Source organism: Triturus cristatus, chromosome 9, assembly GCF_964204655.1.
Source record: "Triturus cristatus chromosome 9, aTriCri1.1, whole genome shotgun sequence".
Lineage (NCBI taxonomy): Eukaryota > Metazoa > Chordata > Amphibia > Caudata > Salamandridae > Triturus > Triturus cristatus.
In genome coordinates this window covers 1,221,994,857-1,222,021,113 of record NC_140592.1, presented here as the reverse complement: position 1 = coordinate 1,222,021,113, position 26,257 = coordinate 1,221,994,857, and the positions used below count along the sequence as shown (strand labels likewise).

The 26,257-nt window shown below is 46.9% G+C and overlaps 1 protein-coding gene across 1 annotated transcript in view; it reads left to right on the top strand.

Moving 5' to 3' along the window:
• Positions 1–26,257, top strand: part of DCAF5 (DDB1 and CUL4 associated factor 5) — a 351,953-nt gene that overhangs the window by 233,434 nt on the left and 92,262 nt on the right. The gene's annotated exons all lie outside the window — the stretch shown is intronic.

The following is a 26,257-nucleotide window of genomic DNA, read 5'->3' as shown; positions in this document are numbered from 1 at the left end:
CACTGCGCTAATCGCCCGCACAGGCGGGGAATTAGCGCCGCGTGGGCGGAGCGGCCGTCAACAGCCGCAGCATGACGGAACCACTCCGTCATGAGCACACGGCACCCGTGGCTCATGACGGAGTGGTTCCGTCATGAGCACGGAAAGGGTTAAAACAATAACATTTGTTATTCCCTCGTGCACTGTTTTTTTCCCCCAGAAACAACGCATCTGATACAGGGCAAGACGACATAAGAAGAGGCATTTAGCAATGTATTAATGTATTAATTTTCTTGTTGCATCTTCTCTCTCTTCCCCCCCTTTCATTCTCTCTCTCCCCCTTTCTCTCTCTCTTTCTCTCCCCTTCATTTACTCTCTCTATCACCTTATTTCCCTCTCTTTTTCACTCCCCTTCATCACTGCACCACCACAGCATCACTCAGGACCACCACAGCATCACTCAGGACCACCACAGCATCACTCAGGACCACCACAGCATCACTCAGGACTACCACAGCGTCACTTAGGACCACCACAGCGTCACTCAGGACCACCACAGCGTCCCTCAGTACCACAGCATCACTCGACACCACCACAGCATCACTCGACACCACCACAGCATCACTCGACATCACCACAGCATCACTCGACATCACCACAGCATCACTCTGCGCCACCACAGCAGCATCACTCTGCGCCACCACAGCAGCATCACTCTGCGCCACCACAGCAGCATCACTCTGCGCCACCACAGCAGCATCACTCTGCGCCACCACAGCAGCATCACTCTGCGCCACCACAGCAGCATCACTCTGCGCCACCACAGCAGCATCACTCTGCGCCACCACAGCAGCATCACTCTGCGCCACCACAGCAGCATCACTCTGCGCCACCACAGCAGCATCACTCTGCGCCACCACAGCAGCATCACTCTGCGCCACCACAGCAGCATCACTCTGCGCCACAACATCACTCTGCGCCACAACAACATCACTCTGCGCCACAACATCACTCTGCGCCACAACATCACTCTGCGCCACAACAGCATCACTCTGCGCCACCACAACATCACTCTGCGCCACCACAACATCACTCTGTGCCACCACAACATCACTCTGCGCCACCACAACATCACTCTGCGCCACCACAACATCACTCTGCGCCACCACAACATCACTCTGCGCCACCACAACATCACTCGGCATCGCCTTTGCAATAGTACACCACCACATCATCATCACTCAGCAAGACCTAAGTATCATTCAGCATCACCTCAGCATCGTCTCAGCACCAGTCGTCACCACCACCACCACCACTACCACCTCAACATCACTCAGCACCACCTCAGCCTGCTCTCAGAATCTGGCATCTGTTGATTCTCCCCTAGCGTCTGGCCGCTGCTAGTGTTATAATACAGGTACTAGATCCCAACCTTCACCCTCCGATTGTTTATGCCCCCTCAACAAAAAAAAACGTTACCAAACAACCATTGAAATAGTTGCCAGCATTGCAAGAACAAAAGAAAAATGAGGAAATGTTTTATTGTACATACATTTTTTAATATGGTCGTTCTGTTGGACAGAATGCCTTCTTGGTCATATATAAGGTAACAAAAAGGCTTCTGACTCTTCTTAATTACAACTTTTCAGCGTGCTGCACAGCAGCCACACTTCTCCACAGCTTAAACACATTGGCAAAGTCAATAGCTCTGCCTAGACACTTATAAGACCCCAAAGGCGAGACCTATTGGCTATGCCAATGCTTGTTTGAAGATGATCTACTGGTGGCCCTTCATCTGTGACACCAGAGGCCCGGATCGGGGCCATTTGTGGTTCTGATTCTGATCCTAGTCGGATACATCTTCAGAGCCATGGAGGAGCTGGAATTCCTTTCTGTCAAAGGAAACAAATGCTGATAGGTTTCCTGAAATGAACCATTAAGTGGGTCGCACACCGCTCGTCATACTAGTAAGTAGCCCCATAGGATTCTGGACAATGAAGTAGCAGCGGCGAGTACACCTATGCTACGAGTGTTAAATAAATGCCATCCCTGGACACGTGTTTCGAGGTAGTTGCCTCTCGTCAGCAGGGAGCAGGTCTGTATGTAGGGTGCCGGTAGACTGCCAAATATACAAGGTTAAATACCTTTCACGGCGCGCGGGTGCGGGATCCTGACTCGTCAGCCGTTTAGCTCGAGGGAGCTTTAAAGTCAACCATTAAGTGGGTCGCACACCGCTCGTCATACTAGCAAGTAGCCCCATAGGATTCTGGACAATGAAGTAGCAGCGGCGAGTACACCTATGCTACGAGTGTTAAATAAATGCCATCCCTGGACACGTGTTTCGAGGTAGTTGCCTCTCGTCAGCAGGGAGCAGGTTTGTATGTGGGGTGCCGGTAGACTGCCAAATATACAAGGTTAAATACCTTTCACGGCGCGCGGGTGCGGGATCCTGACTCGTCAGCCGTTTAGCTCAAGGGAGCTTTAAAGTCAACCATTAAGTGGGTCGCACACCGCTCGTCATACTAGCAAGTAGCCCCATAGGATTCTGGACAATTAAGTAGCAGCGGCGAGTACACCTATGCTACGAGTGTTAAATAAATGCCATCCCTGGACACGTGTTTGGAGTAGTTGCCTCTCGTCAGCAGGGAGCAGGTCTGTATGTGGGGTGCCGGTAGACTGCCAAATATACAAGGTTAAATACCTTTCACGGCGCGCGGGTGCGGGATCCTGACTCGTCAGCCGTTTAGCTCGAGGGAGCTTTAAAGTCAACCATTAAGTGGGTCGCACACCGCTCGTCATACTAGCAAGTAGCCCCATAGGATTCTGGACAATGAAGTAGCAGCGGCGAGTACACCTATGCTACGAGTGTTAAATAAATGCCATCCCTGAAATGCTCCATCTTGGCCCCTATGGTTCAAAGCCTCTTTTACCCCCTTTATGTGGCACTAGTGACCCTACTCTGGCGGTGGGGTTTAGGCCCTTTAATTCTCCAACTGTTAGCTGGCCCATTGCTGGGTGTCCTAGATCAGCCCCAAGGAAATCCCAAGCTCATAACACATCACCAGTCACCAGAGTGTCATGGTGCAGGGTTTCACCTGGTAACTTACTCCAAGCTCATTCGATTGGTTAACTGATCTGGGCAGGAAGTCAGAGCACATTGATTCCATGGGCAAGAAGGTATTGTCCTCCGGTACTTTTGCACTGGGCTCCTTGAATGCTGTTTGTCTTCTAGCTCACCATTATCTTATGTTATGTTATATGCAATTTGTATAGCGCACGTACACCAATAGGTCTCTTGGCGCTGGGTTAAGGAGCCGTCAGATACTTACTGTATGCATGTTAAAATAGCCATGTTTTCAGCATCCTTCTGAAGCAGATGTAGTTTTCTGCTAGTCTGCTTGCAGTTGGGAATAAATTCCAGATCAGAGGACACAGAACTAAAAAAAAGTATCCCTCCCAGCCGCTTTCGTTTGAATCTCGGAACCATTACAAGGTTCATTTGAGCTGACCTAAGGTTGCGCTTCGGAGTGTAGTTCTGGATTATGGCGGATATGTACTTTGGGCTTTTGTTATGGAGTGATTTAAAGATGATGCATCCTGTTTTAAATATGGTACGTTGAGCCAGTGTAGCTTCTTTATCCATGGCATAATGTGGCGGTGTCTTGGTTGTTGGAAAACAATTCTTGCTGCTTGGTTTTGCTCCGTTTGAAGTCTATGGTTTAGGCCTTTTGGGAGTCCCAGGTAGAGGATGTTTGCATAGTCAATTCTTGATGAGACTACCGCAGTGGTGATTTGAAAGATTGCTTCCATTGAAAAGAATCTCCTGGTTTTCCTGAGTTGGAAGAAACATGACAACGTTACGGTACCTATCGGAGATTTCATGCGCAGATTCTCGTCAATTTGAATGCCTAGACTTTTTACAGCTGTCTTAGGGGTTGGGGTAGGCCCATCTCTGTTGGCCAATAAGCGGGGTTCCAGTGGTTTATTTGGTGGTTAGTTATGACAATCTCTGTCTTATCAGAGTTGAGTTTTAACTGGTTGCTGTTCATCCAGTCTCTGATGTATAGCATGGTGTTCTTGAAGAACGCCCTCAAATCTAATGTGTCATCCATGGTGAAAATCATTTGCATATCATCGGCATGATTATATATTTTCACCTTCTTCTGCTGAAGAGTGTTTTATCAAGGGGCGGATATTGGGGTTGGAAAGATGAGGGGATAGAGACGATCATTGGGGTACTCCACCGTTCAAGCCAACTTTGGCTGAGCAGTAAGGAAAGAGTGGGTGACTGGGTGCGGTCATTAAGGATTTCATCCAGTCTAGGGCAGTCTCTCTTAAGCCTGCTGCTGTGATTCGATCAGTCAGAATCCTATGATCCACAGTGTCAAATGCCGCGGATAGATCTAGTAGGACCAGTGCCTGAGTACTGCATTTGTCTGCCCTGTCTCTCATGTTGGCCACCGCGTAGAGGTTGACTGATTCGATTGAATGAGAGGGGCGGAAGCCTCCCTGGTGTGGGTCGAGGTATTTAGTGTTTTCTAAAAATGAGCAGAGGTTTTTTGCTACCGGTGCCTCTAAGATTTTAGCTGGGTAGGGGAGAAGGGAAATTGATCTGTAATTTTTTAGCAGCCGCAAATCCTCGCCAAGTTTTATTTGTAGCGGGATTACTACGGCTTCTTTAAACGATTGAGGAACACGGCCTTGCATGAGGGATTGATTCAAGACTGATGAGATGGTTTCTGAGAAAGAGGTAAAAAAAAAAAAATGTTGTAGTCATGGGGGCATGCATCCTTCGGGGAGCCAGATTTCACTTTTATTGTTCGTTCTGTTAGATGATCTTGACTGATGTGGGGGAAGGTTGAGATGGAAGTGTGATTTCTATTTTCTGGTGCGGTCTTCATGTGTAACATGCTGGAGGGGTAGTGTCTTGTATTTCCTTTATTTTTGTCCACAAAGAAAGAGTTTAGATCATCGCATAATTTCTGTTTGGAGGTGACTGGTAGTGTTACTTGATCTTAGTTTGATAGTTCCCCCACTATATTGAAAATGTCTTTTGTTTTATTATTAGAGTTTATAAATTGTTTGAGAAGTATTTTATTTTAGCCTGTAGGATAGCTTTTTGATAATCTTTCATGCTTTGTGCAAAATGCTCCTTATTTTCTGTCGGATACGTTCTTCGCCATTTCAGTTCTGCCGGACACTTTTTTATTTTGGCTATCTTTAACTCTTCTGAAAACCCTTGGTGGTTTGGCACAGGAGATCCTACCTGCTTTGCCAGAAGATTTGTTAGTGTTCTTTTTGCAGACTGTGCAGGATGGCCAGGACACGTTCAAGCAAATTTTGTGCCCTGGTTTGAAATCCTCTTATTCAGTTGCCTGTGCAATGGAAACTAGTGCGTTCGTTCACAGTCCTGCCTGGATTCTCTCGAAGGGATTTTATGGAGATGTGCCTTTCAGTGGCAACTGGTTCTTTAGTAAGAAAGACACTTGTGCCCTAGAAGAGTTTTAAGCTAAGTCACAATGGCTTGCTCTATGGGCCTGACCATTCCAATGCGGCAGTTCCATCAGCTGTAACAGAAGTTTTGAGGCTACTCCAGAGGCCTTGCTCTCTATCAACGTCCGCCATCGCAGGTAGTTCAGCACCCCATGCAGAACTTTCGGGCCTTCAGAGGTGGAGGTAGTTTTAAGGACAGGGGACTGCAGCAACGGTTCTCCTGTTCCTTGCTTGGCACCACACTAGAACTTCATAGGTTTCCCATTACATGAACACAAGCATCCACTGGGAGTAAAGGCCTCCATTTTCTAAATCAATAGAGTTTCATTAGATCAGGTCCATGGATGCTACATATTGTCCAAGTTAGTTGTGTGCTGCTCTTTCTCGATGTTCCTCCCCACATCCCTTCTTTGCCTACGGCGGTTTCCATGGATCATGCACAGATCCTCTCGAGCGGGATTTTGACATTGCAGACCAAGGGTGCAATCGAAATAATACCCTAAGTGGAACTGGGACAAGGATGTTATTCCCTTTCCTGCCTAGTCCTCAAGCAGGATAGGAACCTATGGATGATCTTGGACCTCAGAATGTTGAACCCATTCTTCTGGAAGGAAAGATTCAAAATGGTGGCCCTTACTCATGATTTTCGTCTTGGACTGGATGGTGCCCATAGACGTGCAGCACTTTTACTTTCATTTGCCGATCCTGCTGTCCCACAGAAAATATTTGCATTTTGTGGTAGAGTTCACTTGCTACCAATTTGCAGTCCCCCCGTTTGGACTTACATTGGTGCCTTGGGTCTCTTCAAAGGTCATGCTGGTGGTTGCAGACCCTTTTTGCAGGTCAGGGATGTTTGTGCTCCTTACCACCTGTGGAGCATGATATTGTTGCTGTTCGACATGCAATTCTTCATCAACTAATCCAGATCTCACATCCAACTCTGGTCACACGTCATTGGGGCCATCTAGGGTACGATCACTTTAAAGGTATTTCTGTCTCTGCAGCAAGTCTGGAAGATTCTCAGTCTATTTTTATTTATTTTTTATTTTGTTTTACAGAGTTTTATATAGCGTGAACTTGACCCGAATTGGGTATCAGAATGCTTTACAAAGCACCAGTTGCGTTACATGAGGACACATTAATTTTTGTTAGGCACGGGGCGATTAAGTGATTTGCCCAGAATCACAGGATGTTCAGCGTCATTGCCGAGACTCTAACCCAGTTAGGCTAGGGCGGTCGATTTGAGGTCGACCGCCCTAGCCGTTAGGCCAATTCCTCTCCCCATCTTATTGATATAAATTGGCTCTGCAGAAATTAGGCTTAAATCAAATGATGGGGACACGCACTACAAAAATGTTCCAAAGTTGCAAATTGTCGCGTGCTCCTGGGGCTTCACTTTCTGATCCAAAAAGTGTTGGTTTGAAACTAGGTAAACAGTGGCATCTCCTACAAAGGAGATGTCCCCCTGGGCACAGCTTAAAAATCCCACTAGCACGGTGGTGTTCATTGAATCAAAAATGTAGTCTCTACGTTGATGCGTTTTTTAGTATGATTGTTTTATTCACATCATAACTGGTTTATAAAAAGAGATTAAAACAATTTGCGCAACGTACATTACGTTGCGCAAATTGTTTTAATCTCTTTTTTGTTTATTTGTTTCCTGAATGAATTGTGTTTTGGTCTACATTTTCAGAGGTTTTCCCTGACGAAGGGCATCATTACTGCCCGAAATGCATCGGGATTGATGTAAATAGAAGCTACTTTCCAATGGATTATTAATCTCTAAGGAATGTTGATGATTATTCAGACATCGAGCAAGTCTTGATATAAACCAGTTATGATGTGAATAAAAAAATCATACTACAAAACGCATCAACGTGGAGACTACATTTTTGATTCAATGAACACCACCGCGCTAGTGGGATTTTTAAGCTGTGCCCAGGGGGACATCTCCTTTGTAGGAGATGCCACTGTTTACGAAATTAGGCTTAAAGTCAATGAAGCTGGCCGTGGGGGGGGTGGGGGGGGGGGGGTTCTTGGGAAAATGTGCAAGCTGCTTGGTCTTTAGTAGCTCACAACAATTTTCACTGACCAGAAGTAACTTTTACTGCAGAATGATGCTCATGTTTCATTTGAAAGCTGTTTTTCCTCCCTAAACAGTTTTGAGGCTGTTGGACACGTTAGCCTCCTACAAATCTGTTGGTTTCTTTTGCTCGGTGGCACTTACAGACTTGCCAGTGGAACATGCACCTTTAATGAGCCCAACACTGCGGTGCATTTCCAACAAGATCCACTTTTCCAAGGAGACCTCTTGAGAGCTGTTGTGATGGATTTATTTATTTATTTAGTTATGAGTTTTGTATAGAACCTGAATCGCCCCCAAAGGGGTATCTCTGCGCTGCGGAAATGCGGGAGTAAGCTGACATAAGTGTCTAAAACAAAATAGTTTAAAGAAGTCTTCTGAATTGGAGATGATCCGGACATTGCCTCAGCGGAGTGGGAAGCTGATTCCAATACAGAGGAGCGAGGTGCGAAAAAGCTTTCCCACCCATCCTTGACTTCTTGACCTGGAGAATCACAAGGAGGGATTTTGTTCCCGAGCGTAGATCCCTAGTGGGGGTGTAATGATTGAATTTCTCGGCGAGGTAGGCAGGGCCCATGCCATGAACCCCCTTGTGGACGGTGCAGCAGATTTTAAACTTAATGCGTTTGCGCACCGGGAGCCAGTGAAGCTGTTGGAGAAAAGGAAGAGAGGCGGTTCTTGAAGGGACATTTAAGACCAGATGTGCCACGGTATTCTGGGCTACCCGCAGACGGCCCAATGAAGATTCATTAGCTGATTCCAGCAGAGCGTTGCAGTAATCCAGTCTGCTTAGTACCAATGTCTGGATAAGGGTTTTCTGTGTAGAGTCTGGGCTAATAAGGGAAACAGGTACTGACAGTGTGGGTCACATGTTCCTTCATAGTCCGTGCCTGATCTAGGCGTACACCTAGATTTTTGACAACCGTCTTAGGCACATGGTGGACAGCGAGATACACTGGCCACCAGTCCGGTGACCACATCAGCGAAGCCTCTCCAAAGAGCATGACAGACAATCATCTGACTTGTGGCACGCTCTTTTGCCTTCTTCTGCAGGGGAATACTTTGGTACCCGATGCATCATCCCTTAGCTGGGCAGGCCTCCAGGAAGTTGAAATCTAGGGTCACTTGTCACCCTGGGAGCAGCACTGCCACATAAATCAGTTGGAGTTCCATGCCATACTGTTGGCTATGAAGGTCTTTCTCTGGTTGATCTGGGCGAAGACAATTAAGGGGATCACTGACAGCATTACTGCCATGTGGTACTACAAAACGCAGGGCAGCATGGGATCATGTGCTTTCTGAGTAGAGGCAGTGAAGTTGTGGCGTTGGCTTGTGCACCAAGAGATCTAGAGGGTTCCCAAAATATCAGGGCAGACAAGCTCAGCATTTGTCATCTTGCCAGCCATGAAGGGAATCTACACCTGGAAAAAGTTCAAAGAATCCTCGCCCAACAGCACACGCCCTGGCTGGTCTTTTTGTCACTTCTGAAAACTTTCAGTAACCCACGTTTTGCACTCTTCGGTTCCCCCTTTAAGGATCTCTAAGATGTGTTCCGCCTTTGAGGAAATTTTCTCCAAGCACACACAAATGCAGACTGAGGTCGCGGTTTCAGAAGTTCTTTATTCCGATATCTTTGTTGCTGCCCATATGCCAACACGTGTTTTGTCTACAACTGTTTGAATCACAGCAGACTTAATCAGGGCAAAATGCATATTTTTTTTTTTAAGGTTTTTCACCATGCGCGCACTGTGCGCGCACGTTGGGCTCATGGTGCGCTGCGCGCACCGTGCCTCGTGAGCGCACCGTGCGCGCTCCCCGCGATTTAAAAAAAAATAATGTTTTTTTCACCCTTGGGGGTCCTTCTGTGACCCCCTGATTAAGGCTAGGGGGTCAGAAACTCTCTTCCCTGCCCCCTTTTCACGTTTTCCACCTTTTTTCCACCTTTCCCTATCACTGCGACAGACAAAATGGCGGCCGACACTTCCTGATTTCGACCGATTCGAATGTTGACTGACATCAAACAACCAATCAGAATTACGCTTGCGCATGTTAGGGTGCGCACACGGTGCGCGCATATAGATATGTATATGCTTTTAAATGCAATTTTCTCAGGAAATACTGAACAGATTGTCTCCAGATATGCAAAAGGCACTTCCCTGACCTGAGGACTACCCCTTTGCCAAATTTCAAGTAATTCTGTTCAGCCGTTCGGGCTGTACCTTCGACTAAAGGTCCTATGGGAAAATGCATGGGGAAAACGCGTTTTGGGACCCCCTTTTTTTCTCGGCCCCCGCTTGACGAATCACCCCGAGACTTTCAGGGTAGGAGCTGAGCGGAGCGCCCCATTAGTTTTGAAAATTTCGCGAGGGTTCGTCAACCGGCGCCAAAGTTATTCAAAATAGAATTTTCAGATTTCCTATGGAAACACGGTCCTAACTATAACTATCTACTGGCGACCGCCAGTAGATTATATATATATATATATATATATATATATATATATATATATATATGTGTATATATATATATATATTAGATATATATAATGTGTATATATATATATATTAGATATATATAATGTGTATATATATTAGATATTAGATATATATAATGTGTATATATATATATGTATGTATATTTATTTATTTTAGTGAGATCGTGGGGCCATGATGATTTGTTCTAAAGTGGTCAAAGGCATTTTGTTACATAGTTATTGTAACCCCCCAGTGACTCCCTGTCGTCTAATCTCACAGCGTTCTCTGAACTGTGCGCATCGCATACAGATCGCTATAACATCATATTTCGAAATACTTAACAGAAACGAAATGTCCTAGGCAGAGAGTCAAGGAACAAACAGGTTCTCACCTTAGAAATCCCAAGATACCATAAACAAAAACCTCTTAGCTTATCCTTCTTTGGGACTGTGCCAGGAACGGGGTGTACCATTCCCTCAAGAACTGGCATTCTCAAACAGTGTTACAGCAGTGTCCAAGCACTGGCTTAGCATTCCCCCAGCTCTGGTTTAGCATTCCCCCGGCACTGGCTTAGCATTCCCCCGGCACTGGCTCAGCATTCCCCCGGCACTGGCTCAGCATTCCCCCGGCACTGGCTCAGCATTCCCCCGGCACTGGCTCAGCATTCCCCCGGCACTGTCTTAGCATTCCCCCGGCACTGTCTTAGCACTCGCCCGGCACTGTCTTAGCACTCGCCCGGCACTGTCTTAGCACTCGCCCGGCACTGTCTTAGCACTCTCCCGGCACTGTCTTAGCACTCTCCCGGCACTGTCTTAGCACTCTCCCGGCACTGTCTTAGCACTCGCCCGGCACTGTCTTAGCACTCGCCCGGCAAGGGTTTAGCACTCGCCCGGCGCCGGTTTGACACTCGGCTGGCAAGGGTTTAGCACTCGGCCGACATTGGTTTAGCACTCGGCTGGCACAGGTTTAGACCTCGCCCGGTGTCGGTTTGAATGAATGAATGAAGAGGCATTTCTTAAGTGCATGGCTATCCGGGGGCATCTCAGCCCCGGCGCCGGTTTGGCACTCTCCCGGCGCCGGTTTGGCACTCTCCCGGCGCCGGTTTGGCACTTTCCCGGCGCCGGTTTGGCACTCTCCCGGCGCCGGTTTGGCACTCTCCCGGCGCCGGTTTGACACTCTCCCGGCGCCTGTTTGGCACTCGCCCGGCACCAGTTTGGCACCGGTTCGGCACTCGCCCGGCACCGGTTCGGCTCTCGCCCGGCACCGGTTCGGCTCTCGCCCGGCACCGGTTCGGCTCTCGCCCGGCACCGGTTCGGCTCTCGCCCGGCACCTGTCCGGCTCTCGCCCGGCACCTGTCCGGCTCTCGCCCGGCACCTGTCCGGCTCTCGCCCGGCACCTGTCCGGCTCTCGCCCGGCACCTGTCCGGCACTCGCCCGGCACCTGTCCGGCACTCGCCAGGCACCTGTCCGGCACTCGCCAAGCACCTGTCCGGCACTCGCCAAGCACCTGTCCGGCACTCGCCAAGCACCTGTCCGGCACTCGCCAAGCACCTGTCCGGCACTCGCCAAGCACCTGTCCGGCACTCGCCAAGCACCGGTCAGGCACTCTCCGGACACCGGTCTGGCACTCTCCGGACACCGGTCTGGCACTCTCCGGACACCGGTCTGGCACTCCCCCCTTCCCGTGCAGACTCCATCTGTCTAAGTCTTAAGTCTAACCAGAATGAGAACACAGCAGCTGAGGTGAAAAGCCCTATCCTTCTGCCCTGGTCGCCAAGTTATCCAAGATGTAAAGATACTGGGGCCCACGTGTTCTGTACATGGACATAGTGTTCGGAGATCACGGGGTGGTCAGAGCTGTATAAATCCGCACACAGGCGAGGCCACGCCACCTCAAGCCAGGAAGCCCCAGTCCTGGGGGCGCTGGGAGCGCACAAGCAGATTAGGGCAGGCGTGAGGACTCTTCCACGCATGCGCACTCAACCCGTCTGGACAGAGCCTCTCAGTCTCCCTTCAGCTCCAGTGCTACCTCTCACCAATGTGTCACTTTTCTCTCTCTCCTGCTAGGTGCACACTTCAGATACTCACAGGCACCAGCCCTGATCACTATGTCCCTTCCGAGACAGCTGCGTGACATGCAAACAGTGTATTTTATTCTGTCTCCTTCCAACTGTGGTTAACCTGTTTCTAAGCACCCCATTTCTGACCAATAGCAGGTATTGCGCTGCAGCCCTGATCTTCTGGTTCCACAACGTAACTTTTTGTTTTTATTTTATTGTATTTGTGGGCGACCTTGGCTGCCAGCTGCAATGCTAGTCGTCATCCTGTGTTCAGGCGCCTGCCCAAATTCCTGGCCGTTCTTCCTCCCTCAGTGAGGTATTGTGAACAGAGGCCTGTCAGTGGTGTGCTTAAACATGGAAATGCAGGGAGAAGCCACGTCCTTAGACATTTCCTCGTACTCATTGAAGATTATTATAATTCTGGGCCGTCTTTTTCGCGCCCTCATAGAGGGCGGAGCTTACATCCGACCCTTGCTCGAGGTTCTGGAATGTTCTACCTCCACATCTGGTTGCCTTCTCTAACAGATGACCCCAGGAAACTCTTCAGGAAATACAATCTGTGGAAAACCTGGTTCTGCCCCACATGTGTTCACCTTGTGGCCTGTTCTGTTCTGTTGTTGGCTTAGTGCCACGAGGCCTCTGGGTCTGCAGGTGTTAACTAAAGCACTATAACCTTCTGCCGACATCCCTTTGTTTAAGAGATGTCTACATCGGTGTTTGCACCATGTGTGCACGGATGTCCTTCAGCAAACCAGAGCTCTACAACTTGGCATCTAAGAGGAGAGGTCCGAGCTGGACTCTGGAAAGGAAGTCCACCCATCAGAACAAGGTGTTTTTGACCTGTCGTTGAACACGAATAATTAATTATGCTATAGAATCCACAGTGACCGTCTGTAAATGAATAGAATGCCACGATGACTCTGCACCATGAAGTCCAAGCTGTGCATACTAGCAGGCTGGAAAGTTATGAAAACCAATAAAAATCATTACAAAAATGGTGTTTTTGATGGATAAACTGTCACATCGGCCGGCACGTGTCGTGCCGCGCAATGGTGCTCTTTCAAACGGGAGAGCGGCCATCGCATCATTTTGTCAAATTGGAAAAACGAATGGTCCTGCACGAAAAAACACGACGAGCGCTATCCGTCACTGCAAGCAGGACTTAAGACGCGGTGTGTCTCGTACATAGCCATAGGCCATGGTCACTCTTACTTTCTCCTCTCCATGTCCCCTCCCCTCCCTTCCCTTCCCCTCCCCTCCCCTCCCCTCCCCTCATCTCGCCCGATTGCAGTGTCCCCATGTACCAGAGAGCAGTGTTCCCATGTGCCTCATTGAAGTATTCCCACATGCCTAATTTAAGTATTCCCATCTCCCAGGACCTAATTGAAGAATTCCTATGCGCTTGATTGAAGAATTCCCATGCGCTTGGTTGAAGTGTTCCCAAGTGGAACCCAATGGCAAGAGCCCGATCTCAGGCCAGCTGGTACACCAAAGGACTCAGGCTGACGAAACGCCACTGCAAGCAAATGAAGTGCAAATAGAGAGCAAGTCAAGACACCACAGATAAAGACCTCTTCAAATCAGCTCCAAGACTCCACCACCAGCAGATACTGAACACCAAGCTCACAGCTCTTGCTGATCACATCAGCCCTAGGACTAATACCATCAAGGGAATCTTCGCCATCATCAAAGATTTCACCACGCCTCCTACCGCCTCCAGAAACATTACCCCCTCACAAGACCTTTGCAACAAGCTCTCAGACTTCTTCTGTAACACAGTCCCCCTCCATATACAGCAAGTTCGACCCTCAACTGGACCCTGCCACTGTTGCAACTCAACTTCCCATCACAGCCGATGAATAAACCCTGACCTTTTGACCTTCAATCTCCACATTGAAACTGCTTCTACCATGAAGACCATCCTCTTGGCTGCTCCATCTGAGCCTTGCCCCCACCACCCCTTCACAAAAGGTTTCCTACCGATCAGCGAAGCACTAACACCCATCCTCCATTGACTCAGCCACATTCCCGGACACCTGGAAGAATGCCACCATCATGCCCCTGTTCAAGAAACAATCTGCTGACCCAGCCACACTTTCCCTCTTACCACACTGGCAAGGGTCTTATGGAAACTAATCAACCGATGCCTCGCCGACCACGGACAACCACCAGATCCTTGACGCCACAGTCAAGATTCAGCCACAGCACAGAAACTCCACTCATCTCCACCACAGACAACATCCGCTTGATCCTTGACAGAGGAGACATGACAGTCGTCATTCCCCTGGACCTCTCTACAGAACTTGATACGGTCTCTCAATCAATCCTCATCAGGCGCCGGTGCAATATTAGCATCCAAGGACCCTCTCTCCACTGGATCTGCTCCTTCCCAAGAGCTGGATCACAGGCTGTCAGCCTGGCATCTTACTCCTCGGAAGCCTGCAAACTCATCTGCGGAGTGCCTTAGGGTTCATCGCTCAGCCCCACTCTCTTCAATGCATACGTAATCCTTCTGGCCAATGTCATCCGTGCACACAACATCAAGATCCTCTTATATGCAGATGACACGCACCTTATACTCTTCCTCTCGAACAAGACCTTCAACACAAGAAACAAGTTCTCCAACTGCTTGAATGAAATTGCGAACTGGATGAAAGTCAACTGTCTAAAGCTCAACACTGACGAGACAGGAGTAGTGATCTTCAGCAAGAGCACCTCACCGTGGGACTCCAACTGGTGGCCAGCCGAACTCTGACCCACACCCAGAACCCACGCCAGGAACCTCTGAATAATCATGGACAGAAAACGACATGACTGCACAAGCCAAAGCGGTCACTGCAGCCTGCTTCTACACCAGCAAGATGCTGAGGAAGATCTTCAAATGGCTCCCAAGCAACGCAAGAAAAATTGTCACTCACACCCTAGTCACCAGCAAGTTGGACTACGGAAACACCCTCTATGCCGGGATCACCAAGCAACTCACTAGAAGACTACAAACCATTTAGATCTCGGCAGCCAGAATCATCCTCAACCTCCCACACAACTCATATCACACCACACCTCATGGAACTACACTGTCTCCAGATACACAAACGCTCTCAATTCCAACTCCTCACACACACACTCAAGGCACTACACAACTCAGGTTCCACCTACCTGAACAGTCACATCTCCTTCCAACAACCACCCAAACAGCTTCGCTCTGCAGGACTCCTACTGGTACACATCCCATGCATACACAGAACCAAATCAGGAGCACGGGTGCTCACTTACATCGCTCCTAAAGCTTGGAACGACCTCCCACTCCACATCAGAGCCTCCTCCTGCTTGAATTCCGGAAGAAGCTGAAGACCTGTCTTTTCAAATAACCAACCTACCATAGGCAGCACTAGGCACACACACCTGCTCAGCTCCGGGATAGCCGAGTGGGCGATAGTGCACTTTTCAAATATACATAACATGCGCCTGATTGTAGGGTTTCCATGCGACTGACTGTAGTGTTCCAGTGCACCCGATCGAAGTACTTCCATGTCCCAGGACCCTGTTTGAAGTATTCCCATGAGCCTGGAAACTGCAGGATCTACGTTCTGTTGTAATATTGGGAAATGAACAGTATGGTTTGCCCATGTAAACTCTCTTTGTACTGCCACAACCCATCTGGAGAGGATTGAAGTGTTACAATTGCCTTTATTAAATGATCCACCACAGGGCACTTCATCTAGAGTTCTGTTGGAACTCTTACACTACACACAACTTCCGAGATGATGAGGACAACTCTTATCTGCAGCTCCTGGGTACCTCCAACATCTTTTTAACAGTTTCAGCATATGCAGATATCTTCATTTTTAAGTATGAACATGAATATATTCTCACACAAGGATATTGAATGACAGGACTGAAGTTGTGTTTAAGATCCGTTCTTGATTTGGACAAGAAGTGAAGAAGAATTACTAACCTACACCGGCGAATTAAATCAAATCAACCACACCATCCCTACTTATAAACCTGACAGAGCAACAGGTGACTTTTTGGATGTGAGAGACAGAGAAAAATGCATCACCAAGCTGTATACGAAGTCCATGGACTGGAGCAAAAGGCTACATTATCAATTATTTCACCCATGAAAACTAAAAGAGACTTTACCATATTCACAACTCAATAGAATTGAACATATTCCTTCCCAAACTGAGAATCTTGAAAAAAATAAAAGGATGTAAAAGATTCAACAATGTGGATATGCATACAGTGTTTAATAAAAGCATGTAACTGGGTAGACAACATGGACAGAAACTTGCTTTCAAAATATAAACCTAGGAAAAAACAAGATCGGTTCTAGTGACAAAATTCTCGCAAGAGAATTGGAGAAATTATAAAGTAACATTGGAAACTCATTAAAACTGATGACATTTTTAAACACAGCCTGCCCTCTGATTTCATACACTATTAGCAAGAACATCAAAGAAATAATTTCCACCAAAAGTGAATCCAAGGAAACACAAAGTTACCATACCTTTCACAACTGTACTAATTTTAGCAATATCACGAATGGCTTAATTGCTCACCATCCACGAACATGTGGAAATATAAAACGCAGATGAAGCACTACGTGCGACTCCCTGTTTTGTACATATTTCTTAATATGCCCATGCTTTTTGGGGTAGGTTAGTAAAACTGAAGGGAAAATCTGATATCCGAACACAATAGTACAATTAGGAATAAAAGAAACCTGAAATTGGGTGTAGCAGTTCACTTTACCAAATAGGGACACAACGAGGCACAGGTATGTTTTCAAGTGCTCGAATTCTTACAGCAGATGTCATTCGATGCGGACAGATCTACTAGGTTCCCACAAAGAAAAATGTTTTGGATAAACAGAATGGGTACCGTAACACCAAGGGGCATGAATGACAAGATTGAACTTAGTTGCTTCCTGGAATAAAACTGACATAGGTCATATAGATGCTTTCCAATTAGCTAGGCACAAATGCGCTGGAAACTCAGTTGAAAAGCAGCTTATGCTTGAATAGAACAACAGATTGATAATCATGATATAATAAACATGACTAACATCTTACTTTGGGTTTCATATCGAAACAATGCTTGGATTACACCTTCTCGGCGCCTAATAAACCACATCATACATGTTCCGGCATAAACAATGTATGAATGTTGCTAACAATAGTCTTGATTTGAACTTGTCTTAATACCATCAAGGCACTGTTCCAAAATGATGACACCATTGTACAAATAGTGACTCAGTTGAATAACAAAAGAACACCTCTGGTGTGCTGATATAGGACTTATCACACCATGTACTGCCAATTGACTCCGAGTTCACTGAAGGAACCTAGAAGTGCCTTCGTTTTTGATTATTTTAACTAACTTTCTATGCATGAACATGAGCTAAGGATTCATGGTACATGCCACCCCTGGCATGGCAGTGACCTCTGAGTTTCTGCATGGAACTTCAATGGTTGGCTGGCATTTCTAGTACATTGCTTCCATAGAAGCGATTATACGTGACTCAGGGTCACCTTGAGTCTCCTTTGTTTTCGCCTATTGAACAAAAGTACATGACCATCTTGAGTACTATTATAAAAATATGGATAAGAAAGAACATGATTATTGTGTACAAGGTCGTACGATGCTTATGCCCTTCGGACCGTGAATTTAGGCAACATTTTTAGGTCTCCTCTAAGAAAGCGCATGCCCTGTCTGTTGTGAGACACATTGTTAGCTTACAGTGGGCATAGAGCCTTCTCAATGCTTACCTTTGGTTGGCTTTAATGTCACTCTCATTTGCTTGCTTCTTTTTCGTCCGCTCCTGTAGGCTTCCCTTCCCCTTCAGGTTTTTTCCCTCCCCTACTTGTGTCCTTCCACTGCTCCTTTTTTAGGTGCTATTTTTTTCTTTTTGTTTAAGCACTCAGAGTATGTGTGTTTTCCATCTATCATTCTCGTGTACACACCCCCCACTCCCCCTTGGTGTTCCTCTTTCTTGCCCTCCCTCAGTTGCCATTCTTGCTTCCCCATCACCCCTTTGTCAATTTGCTCCACAAGCCCCGCCTTCCCAACCTCTGTTGTGTGTTTGCTTGTCTAGACTATCCCATCCACCCTCCATTATCTGTTTCCCCACCCGCTCCCGCCTGCTCTCTATTGTCCATGTGTGGCATCAAACCCTGATCCATTGTCCATTTGCCACCAGAGTGCCTTCGTCCCCCAACCCACTCTCCCATTTGTTTCTTTTTTTCTTCAATAAAAAAAAGTGCATTGGTGCTGGCCGCATCCTAGTGCAATTTACTGGTAAAACTGACATTTTAATAACTATTAAGGAAAAGATACTTTTAGAAATGTATGTTTTCACTGCCGAAAACCTCTAGAGGCCCATTTGTATGAGCTTGACTGTCACCAGGCAGCTGAATAGCCCCTCTTGATGAGGTTGAAAAAAGAAAAGTAGGCTGTGCCCAGGAACCTGATGATTAACTTCAAAGAGGCCTAACTTGTCACAGCCAAACATAAGATGACACCTGGGAAGGGCCAATATTTGTTCCTCAGGCAGGCAGGTACCAATCCCATTTGGGAGAAGAGATGCCCCCAAAACTGGTTAACACTGACCACAGAGGAGGTGTTGCTGATTTCCACTGCCACATTTATGGGATGTTCCACAGGGAAAGAAAGGTTCTGCCATCTGGTTTTAGGTACAGAGGAGCACTGTGGCATTGTTTGCTGTAGGGCACATAGGAAATGCTGCAAAAGTGGGAATGGTAATCCCTGGGAACATTTACCCTGTTGATTAGGGAGGAGCCAAGGGTCAACCGACCCGCAAGCTGGGGTCAGGCATAAATGTGACATCCGCAGTACCCTCCTCTGGACACTACTGGATTGTGCAAGATCAGAAGAGGAGTGAACCAGCTGCCTGTGATCTAAGAAGAGCCTAAGAAAATTGGACCTGCAGTTCAACCTGTACCCAGGACAAAGAAATTAACGCCAAGGGTCATAAGGCTGGCTTCCTGTTCCCCAAAAAACAGATAGCCTATTATGCTAGCCCACAAGACGTATAAGGCCTTTCTGGAGGCCAGAAAAGAAAAAATCAGAAGATCGGCATGGAATGATTTAGAAGCCGCAGGGAGCTCGAAAAACAATAGACTCTTTTGGGAAATAGTGAATCGTCCATTCTTTTCAGAAAGATCAATCCCGAAGGTTGAATGTTTAATACCAGCTGATATTCGGGTATCTCATTTCTCACAAGTGTTTAAATTCAACATTGCCTCTCATACACTAATAGAAGTTTGGAAAGATCAAACAGCTGACCTTAAGGTAACCTCTGGGTCCTGATGGTGTTCCCGTGGCCATTTTTAAAGAGAATATTGAGTTTTGTGCACTTCTACTCACAAACGTGATTTGGGCAGCAATTGTGGGCCCATTAATTCCTTCTTGGCAGGAGGCAACTATTGTACCGATCTTTAAGAAGGGTGACAGGAACCAACAAACTTGTTGTCGTCCAATATCATTATTGGATTCCACCACGAAAATTCTGGGCCAGGTTCTCCTCTCCAGATTAGGGGAGTGGGCTGAGACTAATAATATCCTATAAGCACACAAGGGTCTAGACTGAGCATTAACCCTCCCAATGACGTACAGCTACTATAACAATTATCACACACACTTTGTACGTCTTTGAAGCCCTTGTATAGAAAACAGATGAATTGGAGAAGTGATCGGACAAAGAAAAGGAGCAATATGCTGTTTGGACGAGAATCCTCACTCACCCGAAAGTGACATGCTTCATCATTGGGTTCTCTCCTCACACAAGGTCCACGAAGTACCAAGTGTGGGCTACAACTCCCCAAAGGAAAAAGGGGGGAGGAGTGGACGTGTTTTCGTATAAGCTGAGCAGTGGAAGTATGATAGAGTGAGGGGCAGAGTGCAAAATATTATGTGTTGAGTTTTAACTCTCTCCCAGTGGGCGAAATGTATCCTTCATTCTGGTGCCTCCATTGGATAGGATAGAAAATCATGACCTTGGGGGCGTGGCCTGGAGCCGTTGGAAAGGGCCGCACATTAGAAGAGCTCCAGGCGCCGGAGAATAAAAAAGCCCGATATCCGTAGAAAATCCGGATTGCTACAGAAGAGAGAAGTGCTGAGGGGACCGTTATATCCCGAGTGTAAAATCGAGGGAGAAGAGCATGATATAAGGGGCAAAACTCCGCATACAACATGACCGCGCGGTGCGGCCCAGCAACTATGGAGAGTGAGAGCTGACGCCAGCGAGACCAGGAAGCGACAAAAGGGCGTGAAGCTGCCGCAGGGATAAACCGACTGCATCGATAGATCCCCCTCCACTTCGACGGTGATCGAGCTGGAGGAGTCATTACCGTTTTACTGGTAAGGGGGCGGGACCAGGGTTGCAGTGTGCCGCGGGACGAGAAGCAGCAGGATAGCAGGGAACTGCAAGCGGCCGGGGCATTGTAGAAGCGGCAGAAGCTGAGCGGGTTGCTTCCAGGCTGGAGAAGAGTGCAGCCAAGGGAAAGCTCTAGCGCACTGGTGCTGGGAGCGAAGTGTGGAACCCGCCCGTGGATACCGGATTACCAGGTTGCATGGAGCAAAGTGAACCTTGACCAGGCCTAGCACCAGCGGAGCACAAGAGTCGCCGCCGGCGAGTGCCCCAAAGATAAGGAGGCGACCGAAAAACGTAAAATCGAGGAAGGTGAAATAATCCGCCCACATCGCTCGAGTTGCAAAGGCTCCCCAATTAGGTGAAGCAGTGAGGAGAACCAGAAACTAACCCAATACTGAGATAGCGACGCCCGGGACAGCCACGTGAAAAGGTGCAGAAACTGTTACTTAGTGGGAGTGCCTCAGGATACCCCACCAGGAGCAAACGCCTCGGAAACCAAAAGGCTCGTCTAATATACAAACAAATAAAATGGACAAATACGTGGTTGCCAAGCCCCTCACAGTAGATTTGGATGCTCAAATGGCAGACATGGGAGCCGTGGAACCCTCACTAGCAACAATTATAGCAGCTATCACAGACTTCAAGGAATCTCTTGAACCTAAAATAGACCATCACAGTGGATAGGTATGCGAGGGCAGAATAGCCTATTCACTAGTGAGTCAGGAAGCAGCCTTGGACAGAAGAGGCAAGCAATACTAAATAAAGAGGCCTAGTACAGGCACAGCCTAAGCAGTCTAATAAGGATTATGAAATACAAAATGGAGTCACACTTGCTAACTGAAGCCTGCACATTATGGGGATAACTCAGTGGGTTGCATAACGTGAATACAAATGGCATCTATTTAGCCACACATTGCTAACCTAATATGGCATGAAACAAGTGCGTTGTGGGAATGGGATTTTTCAAACCTAACAATGTGGGGGACAAAGCCAACAAAATGATTGCCTGGTTGGAGAAAAAAGATTGGGACAGAAATTGGGTAGAGGAAATTCAAACTATAGGGGGTGGAGTTATTCGTATAGGTAAGGAAATAGCAGAAGCATTTGCCCAATATTATGAAGAACTCTATACGTCCTCAACGACAAGAACGGTAGAGGACTGTAGTGAATTGCTACGGGAAATAACTCTCCCAGTCCTAGGGTCGGAAGACAGGCAGACACTAGAACAGGATATTACAGTGAAAGAGAGAACAGTGGCTGGATTTACAAGTATCGAGTGTCAAGGGAAAACGGAAAACTTCCCTGGGACCAACGTATTGCCACGATAGTGGTGGTTCCCAAGAAAGGTAAATCGCCAGTAGAGTGTGGGTCGTACAGACCAATATCTCTGTTAAATGTCGAGCCAAAGTGCTGGCCGAGGTATTGGCAACCAGACTACGGGTAGTCATATCCACGTTAGTGCCCCCGGATCAATCTGGATTTATGCCACATATAGGCACACGGCTTAATCTCCGAAGGTTGTATGGGGTGTTTAATCAGACAAAGACGGTTAAAACAGAAGAGGCAGTGCTGCTTTTCCTGGATGCCCAAATGGCATTCGATAGTATCGAGTGGCAATTCATATTCACAACATTGGATAGACTGGGATATGGAACTAATTTCAAGGCGTGGGTAAAACTCCTATACCAAGACCCTAAGGCGAGGGTGAAGGTCAATGGAGAGGTGTCTCGTTCATTCCAGCTCTGTAAGGGCACTGGGCAGGGCTGCCCCCTCTCGCCGATGATCTTTGCCGTGGCATTGGAACCATTAGCCGCATGGGTCCAGAATGACCCTATACTACAAGGCATACAGGGAGGGGGCAACTGGCAAGATAGAATATCATTGTGTGCTGATGACACACTCCTGTTTCGACCAAACTGTATAGATCAGTTCAAAGGGTGCTCCAAATATTTCACCGGTTTGGTACCTTCTCGGGGTACACAATACATTGGAATAAATCCCTCCTCTTCCCATTGATGGGGACAGTCCCCCAGAGACTTTTGCGTTCCACTCAGCTAGTAATCAAGACAAGCTTCACGTACTTGGGTATCCAGATATCCACAAAGGAAGAAGACTTCCTAACCGACAATTTATATCCCCAAATACAACGACTAGGGAACGATGTGGAACATTGGCGAAAACTACAGAATCCCTGAAGGGCAGGGCAGTCATCTTCAAAATGATGTTGCTCCATAGGTTGCTATATGTGTTGCAGAATACCCTGTATAAAATACCTAAGAAGTTGTTCCAAGATATAAATAGTGGATTGCAAAAACTCCTATGGGATGGAGGCAGTTCTAGCATTGCTCTTGGTAAGCTCCAGTGAGGAGTCTACAAGGGGGGCTGGCAGTCCTGGACATAGGCAAGTACTACTGTGCCTCACAGTTGTTAGTAGTGAACGATCGGGCATTTACGTTCCGTGGGGATTCAGCTTCCAGGGCAGATCACAGGGCCATGGGTGAAAGGGGATATCTGGCAGCATTGTACAATAGAAACAAAGAAAAACAACTCCCGCCACACACAGTACATACGAGCCTGGAGAGAAGTGCTAAAACACATAGGCTGGAAAGGGAAACTGACGGGGAAAACTCCATTGTAGATTTAGGACTTTTGGAAGATGACTGGGAAGAGGCAGTACAGATCTCGCACAAGATAGCTATAAGGGCCCGGTTTCGCCTGGTCCAACTGCGTATACTTCATACGCATCCAGAACCCTATTGCTTCGAATGGGGCGAGAAAGATCTAGGTACTGTTTGAGAGGATGCGGTCAAATAGGTTCTTTCTTACACATCCTTTGGGAATGTAAATCTATCCAAGTCTTCTGGAGAGAGGCGACGAGAATCATGACTGAAGTCACTGACGTGGAGGTCCCAACAGACCCGAGATGGCTACTATTATGTGTCACAGGAGAAGAAAACTGGCCCAAGTATACATTAATCTGGTTGAAAATCGCAGCAATGGTGGCAACAAGAAATATAGCCCAAAAATGGGGAGTGCGCTAGATACCAGTCTTAACGGAATGGGAGGCCGACTTGGATTGGTGTTCCGGGGCAGAACAGGTAATCCACAAAGCTAGAGGATGTTTACAGAAATAGAGCAAAGTTTGGGGTAGGTGGAGTGAGTGTGGCGGTCACTGAAAGGGTGGGGAGAGAGGATATAGGAAAAGGGCAGTATATACATGTAAGATTAGGGGCCACTGGGTTCTGTGAACCATCAGAGATGAGGGTATTCTGGAAAGTGTGAAAATAAAGTGTTAATATATGCTTATCCCTTGTATTGTAAATGCAAAAGTGTTCTGATCAAATGTTTAATAAAAAGAGTTTTTTAAAATCATGACCGGGTGCAAATTGAATCCGACCGTGATGCAGTGTGGGTTCAACCTGGTCGAATGTTTTACAATCGGCAGTAGTCTCTGAAATGGAAGTCAGAAATCCTCAGCAGGGTAAGGCAGCAGACTGTGGCTGAGAACAGCGCCACGAGGCTGGATAGACTTCAGAGGAGGTCCCAGTAAAGCCTCTGTTGTTTGGCGGGAAAACTCTGAGTGGGAGAAATTTGAATTTTGCGCCCAAGTAAGATCCCTCGCTGACTGGATATTTTTGGCACCTTCTCTTGGTGAAGATTTCTACATTTGGACTTAGTCACTTTTGTGGAATTCAGATTCTTCCAGCGGGGCCAGGCTGTGGCTGAAGATGGATCCAAAAGGCTGAATCGGATTTTGTTTTGGCAGAAAAGCTCAAAGCGGGGCAAACCTGAATCTTCAACCGAGCAGCAATGCACCTTTGTCAGATCAGCTTAGCAGGTTTGTTCCAGTCGCACTGAAGGTCTTAGATGCCAAAAAGCTTTTAAGTTCCAGGTTTCTCTGCATGTTAGGAGTATAGTTTGACAGAGCCAAGGGTCGCAGGACCTTGGAAACACCACTTAGGGTCAAGCTCACTCTAGCAAAGGCACCCAGCAGGGTTCCGGGCAAGCTCAGTTGGAACTGGTTTGCTGGGCAGTTGCAGGAAAGGCCTTTTGTAGTTTGTTGTGTCCCTGTACTTTTGAACAGGAGGTCAGTGAGTCAAATTTACTTTTTTTTCAGTTAATCACCATAAAAGTACATTCATACACTACAAAAAATAAAATCTAAATAAAACAAAAAATAAAATCTAAATAAAACCATCACAATTTACAAAGATAAAATTTAATTTCCAATATTTAGAATATAAATCGGCAGATTCCATATAAAAATTAAATTACTCTACTAAGTTCCCTAGCATGGTGAGAAGTGCAGTAAATTAACCAACAATGATAAATCAACCAGATAATTCATAAATGTTTTAAAACATTTAATAATGACCACGGTTAAACTTAAAACATTTAATATAATCTGAGGTAAGAAAATAGGACCAGACTACCTTCTTTTAAATAGAAGCTCTGTGTCTTTCCTCACATTTACGGAGCCTCTTTTATAACGAATGACCGCACAGCAGACTTCTGCAGAGCCGAACTGCTGTAGGCAGCGCATTCCTGCCTTATAAGGTCTAATATTAAGCAAATTCATATCTATGGTTCCCCTTCTTGAATTTTCGTCATTTTGGTGTTATTTAATTTATTACAATATACTCTATTTGATCGAGTTGATTGTGTTGTATTTGAACTTTATTACTGTTTTGGTACTTCATAAATACTTTACACCTTGCCTCTGAGTTAAGCTTGTCTGCTCTGTGCCATAGCTACCAGGGGTTGAGCTCAGGAAAACTCAGCGTGATCCCGTGGAGTTCCGCGAATAGGCGGAATTAGGCACATCTCGCTGCTCGCGCTGATTTTTACTGCTGAAAAATACGCGTGAATGGCAACACGCGGCGTCCCAGAGGGCGCCGCTTCTCGGGCTGATTTTGCTGCCACTCGAGTAGATTTTCTACTCGAGTCGCAGCTTTATGACGATGAACCGTCTCGACCGCCCCGACTGACTGCGTTGGGGAAATCTTGCCAAGTGTCCTTCTAGCGACCGAAAATCACGCTAGAAGACTCGTAACGTGGAGTGGCCAAAACTCCGCCGGCGGAGCATAGATTATCACCCACCCCTAGTATTCTTGTGGCCCTGTCACATCGGCCTGATTTCAGTATTCCAGTGCACCTGTTTCCAGTTGTCCAAGAAGCCTGATTTCAGCATTCTAATGTGTGTGACTTTAGTATTCCATTGACCGTACGTCAGGATGCCTTTGAACCGGACTGCAGCATTCACACAGCCCTTATTGCAGTACTCTAACGCACCTCTTGCCCGGCAGTATTTACATAGGCCTGATAACGTATTCAAAGGCCATGATTTCATTATTCCAGTGATGCTGGTTGCAGTGTATGCTTGTCTTGACTTCAGTATTCCTATGACTCCGCGAGGCATTTGGTCTTGTTCTAATACCTGTACTCCTTTTAAATTGATTACATTTTCCATGAGCCTGATTTCAGCATTCCCAGGAACTTGATTTCAGTTTTCCAAAGGTATTATTTTAACATGTATGTGAACTTGATTGCAATGTTCTCAGGATCCTGATTACAGAATTTCCATGGATGGGATTGCAGTTCGGTGTATTCCTGGAGCATCCGTAATTGCCATTTTCCCCCAGTCTATAGATCTCCACAAGCCAACATTGATAAATACCTAAAAAGCCCGATTCCATTTCTTCCCTTGCCAAGTGTTCCCAGGGCTCTTAATTGCACTCCCTTCCATTCCATGTGGTTCAAGACACCTGATTTCA